At 41.2% G+C, this 5227-nt stretch overlaps 1 protein-coding gene across 1 annotated transcript in view; it reads left to right on the top strand.

Moving 5' to 3' along the window:
- Window positions 1-4048: 4048 nt before the first annotated feature.
- Window positions 4049-5227, top strand: part of LOC104385546 (microtubule-associated protein 1B-like) — a 79721-nt gene continuing 78542 nt past the window's right edge. The window contains exon 1 of the mRNA XM_009994017.1: window positions 4049-4148. The gene's annotated coding sequence lies outside the window, so the exon portion shown is untranslated. The remainder of the gene's footprint in view (window positions 4149-5227) is intronic.

Below are 5227 nucleotides of genomic sequence, written 5' to 3'. Positions count from 1 at the left end.
GCGAGGTTTTTTGTGGTTCTGTGTTTGGGCTTTTTTTTAAATTTAGATATAAAAATCTTATAGTAGGAAACTATAAATTTGGTTTTTGGCTGCAGTGATTTATTTTTTTTTATTTTTTTTTTACACTGGTATAATTTCAATCCCTAAAAATATATTTTTGAATAATATATTTTTAAATAATATATTTTATGATCATATATGTGTCAAGTGTCTCACTTTCTAAGTAGCTGAGGGAAAAATGGTAGGGAATAGAGATGTGATGTTTATTCTTTAAAAGAAAAAGATCAAGTGTAGCATATTAAAATGTCAAAGCTAGAATTTTGATATTTCATAAATAAAATATTACTTAAATTTTAATTTAAATTATGGGATGCTTCAAATATTTGAATGGAGGAGTCGGAAATGTAATACTTTGTATTTGAATACGAATTTGCAACATGCTAGGTGATGCCATCTTTTTTTCTCTAGGTCATACTCCTTAGTACTTATGGGTGACTTCAGTCATCCTCATATTTGCTGGAAAGCCCACACAGCAAAGCATGTTCAGTCCAAAAGGCTCTTGCAGTGTATCAATTATAACTTTCTAATGCAGGTAGTGGAGGAACCAACGAGGAGAGGTGCACTGTTGGACCTTGTATTAACAAATAAAGGAGTTCTGGTTGGGGACATTAAGGTTGGGAATAGCCTTGGTGACAGTGACCATGACATGGTGGAGTTCAGTATTTTACAAGGAAGAAGCAGTCCAACCCTGGACTTCTGTAGGGCTAACTTTGTACTCTTCAAAGATCTACTTGCAGGAATCCCAAGACTCTGGAAGGAAAGGGAGCCCAGGAAAGCTGGTCATTTTTTAAATACCACTTCCTCCAAGCCCAAGATAGGTGCATTCCTTTGAGTAACAAATCAGGTAGAGGTGGTAAACGTCCTGCATGGATAAGCAAGGATCTTCTGAAGAAAGTCTCGTGCAATAAAGAAATTTACAGTTCGTGGAAGAAGGGACTTGTCACTTGGGAGAACTATAGGAATGTTGTTAGAGTATGTAGGAAGGCAACAAGAAAGGCCAAAGCCCTCTTAGAACTTAAACTGGCAAAGGAAGTAAAGGAGAATAAACAGCTTCTTCAAATATATCAGTAGTAAAAGGAAGACTAGGGAAAATGTGGGCTGAATGAGCCCACTGCTGAATGAGGTGGGAGCCCTGATAACAGAAGATGCAGAGAAGGCAGAGTTGTTGAATACCTTCTTTGCTTCAGTCTTTACTAAGACCAGCCCTTATGAACTTCAGACCCTGGATATATGGGAGGAAGCCTGGAGGAGGGAAGACTCTCCACTAGTCAATGAAGAGTGGGTCAGAGATCAGTTATGCAAATTAAATATGCACAAGTCCATGGGCCCTGATGGGATCCAGCTAAGAGTGTTGAGAGAGCTGGCTGATGTTATTGCTCTACCACTCCATCATTTTTGAAAGATCGTGGCAAACAGGAGAGGTGCCTGAGGACTGGAGGAAGTCCAGTGTCACTCCAATCTTCAAAAAGGGTGTCATGACCCAAGCAGGGCAACCCAGGGAGATTCAGATCAGACCCTCTTGCTTTCTAAACTCCTTCTCAGAAAGGAGCCTAGGTGCAGCTGGATCCAACCTTTGTCTCAGACCTGGCCCTTCCAGGGAGAGTGATTAAAATGTCACGGTCTGAGGAAATGCTCGACTGTCCAATACCCCTTGATCAGATTAAGGTGAAATGACACTCACAGTCTGTATTTGAATATTAGGTTTACTCAAAGCTATAGAAGGAATACGGATACTTCAGTTATTATCTTAGGCTGACAATTAGATCACAAGAGTACAATACATATATGTTTAAGCTGCACAACCTGAGAAAAAATCATGGTTAGGCCTTGCATTACTTAATGATGTTAGGAAGGAAGAGAGAGAGAAGAAAAGTTTAGAGAGATAGATAATAGAAAATCACCAGTCCTGGATCCAGCATTAGGCCAGCCAACGGGGGAGAGCTGGTATTAGTGAGGCTCCCCAAGCCCACCATTGCAGCCCCCTGTTTTATAGGCAAGTGTGTTTGAGTCATAAGCCTGAGCAGCTGGAGTGGACCTCCGCCCCCTCTGCCCCTCCATTCCATTCGCTGTACCTGCAGGCTTGCAGGCCCATATGCAGACCATCAGTGCAATCTCCATCCTCTCAGGCAGGCCTTTTGGGATGCAAACAAGATTTTGTTTAGGGGTTACAATGGGGTTTCCACACTAATTCCAGCAAGTATAGGTCCTGAGGGCTGGTCCCTCACAAAGGGCAAGAAGGAACATCCAGGAAAATATAGACTGGTCAGCCTCTCTTCCATTCCTGGAAAAATGATGGAACTGCTCATTTTGGAGATAATCTCTAAGCACATGGAAGAGAAGAAGATTATCAGGAATAGTCAGCATGGATTTGCCAAGGGGAAATCATACTTGACTAATCTGATAGCCTTCTATGATGTTGTGACTGAATGGAGAGATGCAGGGAGACCAGTGGATGTAGTCTACCTTGACCTTAGCAAGGCTTTTGACACAGTCTCCCATAACATCCTCATGAGCAAGCTCAGGAAATGTGGGATAGAAGAAGGGACAGTGAGATGGATTAAGAACTGGCTGCACAATAGAGCCCAAAGATTGGTGGTCAATGGTGCAGAGTCCAGCTGGAGACCTGTAACTAGTGGAGTCCCTCAGGGATCAGTGCTGGGTCCAGTCCTGTTCAACATCTTTATCAATGACTTTGATGATGGGACAGACAGTCTTCTCAGCAAGTTGCTGATGACATGAAGCTGGGAGGATTGGCTGATTCACCTGAAGGCTGTGCAGCCATTCAGTGAGACTTGGACAGTCTGGAGAGCTGGAAAAAGAAGAACCTAATGAGTCCTGCACCTGGGAAGGAACAGCAAAATGCACCAGTACAGGCTAGGAGGTGATCTGCTAGAAAGCAGCTTCATGGAGAAGGACTTTGGAATCCTGGTAGACAACAAGTTATCCATGGGACAGCAATGTGCCCTTGTGGCCAAGAAGGCCAGTGGTATCTTGAGGTGCATTAGGAGGAGTGTGTCCAGCAGATCAAGGGAGGTTCTCCTCCCCCTCAGCCCTGGTGAGACCTCACCTGGAATATTGCGTCCAGTTCTGGGCTCCCCAGTTCAAGAGGGACTTGAGAGAGTCCAATGGAAGGCTACGAGGATGATTAAGGGACTGGAAAACCTGCCTTATGAGGAAAAGCTAAGAGACCTGGGGCTTTTCAGTCTAGAGAGGAGAAGACTGAGGGGGAATCTAATTAATGTCTATAAATACATGAGGGCTGGACATCAAGAAGGCAGGGACAACCTCTTTTCACTTGTGCCCTGTGATAGGACACGAGGGGCAATAGATTCAAACTTGAGCACAGGAAGTTCCACCTCAACATGAAGAAGAACTTCTTTACTGTGATGGTTACAGAGCACTGGAACAGGCTCCCCAGAGAGGTTGTGGAGCCTCCTTCTCTAGAGACTTTCAAGACCTGTCTAGATGCCTTTCTGAGTGATCTGCCCTAGTTTTTTTGGTCCTGCTCTGGCAGGGGAGTTGGACTCAATCTTCGGAGGTTCCTTCCAGTCCCTAACATTCTGTGATTCTCAGGGGGACAAATACAATGGTTTTGCAATAGGGCAAACTTATCTCCTGAGTGTTTCACTCTTTTCAGTTTTGTAAATCAGTGTATTGCTATTTTAAAGTCAAGTCCAGGATGTCAATAACTTCTCGTAATGTGGATACTAGAATGTTGGAACCAGGAGTCCTAAAGCAGGGGCCTTAAAGGCTTGTTATCTTTTGGAAAGGTAGATTTTCTCTTGTTTCTGACTGATCCCTGTCAAAAGTGCTTCTTCTGAGCACTCAGCACTTTGCGAAGTATAGCTGTGTGGCTTGAAAGGAAGACAGGTTTATTATGGAATTTACAAGTAGACAAATGACATTAATGCAAATGGAGAAATAATAAATTAAAACTTCCAGTGCTCATATATCAAGCTAGATGTGTTTTGCATTTTGAATTTTAGGAATCCGATCATGGGACACAAATTTGATTGAACGCATCTTGGATCAAGAACTGAAACTTTTTGTGTCTCGCCATTCAGCTCGATTCTCTCCTGAAATTCGAGGTGAGTTTTTTTAAGTGTTTGGCAAAGCTTTGTTTTGTATGGGGTTTTTTTTAAGAGCAGAATTAATAAATATACTCAGCTATCGGATGGCCCACTTTCATTTGTGATTCTTTACAATTAATACTTTTTTCTTTCTTTTAAAATATGGCTTGAAAATTATAATTTGTTAGAATTTCCTCACAAGAGGAAATGTTTGAAACTTTAAAATAATCAGTTTTTTAGTTTAGCTTCATGTATCTCACCATGATTACTTTGACAGTAGATGTTAGTTTTAGGGCCTCATTAAAGTTAAGTGAAACTCACTTTTTGACTGAACAACTTGTTCATGTAGCACCAATCTAGTAGTCCTGGAGACTGAAGCTGTTCCTCACTGTGGTAGGTAGAGCACATACAGAAAATAACCTGAAAGGTTAGCTCTACAGTTTAATAGAGATAGAAATGATGTCATGACTTGTACAAGTGTGGCTCAAGCCCCATGTTTGTCCCCAAAGGGCTTGGACTTTTCTCTTTCTTGGTATGAAAAAGCTGAGGGATGGAGTGTCTACCTTGACTCGCAGGAACTTTCATTGGCTTGTATGAAGAAATAAGAATTTTACAGGACTCATGACACTAAATCTTCTACTGCTTTTTCTTCAAGCCTGTCTTTCCTTTAGAGGATTCATAAATTAAAACCCCAACAATTTAATTAAGTGTAAAATTTGATTTAGTGCATGGGATTCAAGTGTTTGGTACGTTTTCTAACATCTCATTACTATAACACAAATGCTGAGTATATGTGAAATTAATTTGGTTTTTGTTTAAAAAGGTATAGCCTTCTCCAAGGAGTATAGGTTGCTTTAATTGGTTAAATTATTGTGGCTTTGTGCATATTGACTAGTACAACCTAATATTGATGAATGTTATAAATTCTGGCTTCAGGAACATCTCTTAAATATGGTGAGAAGAGCTATGAAATGTTGTATCATACTCTATTACATCACATTCCTAGGGTCATTTGCTATACACTGTTGACAGAAATCCTGACATCTTGCTAGCATGACAGCATTGACCCAAAGTCTCTCTCCCTCATTCTCTCTCTC

The sequence above is a fragment of the Chaetura pelagica genome, unplaced genomic scaffold, assembly GCF_000747805.2.
Source record: "Chaetura pelagica isolate M959 unplaced genomic scaffold, ChaPel_1.0 scaffold800, whole genome shotgun sequence".
NCBI classification, from domain to species: domain Eukaryota; kingdom Metazoa; phylum Chordata; class Aves; order Apodiformes; family Apodidae; genus Chaetura; species Chaetura pelagica.
The sequence above is the reverse complement of the archived record's forward strand: the minus strand, read 5'-3'. Positions and strand labels throughout refer to the sequence as shown.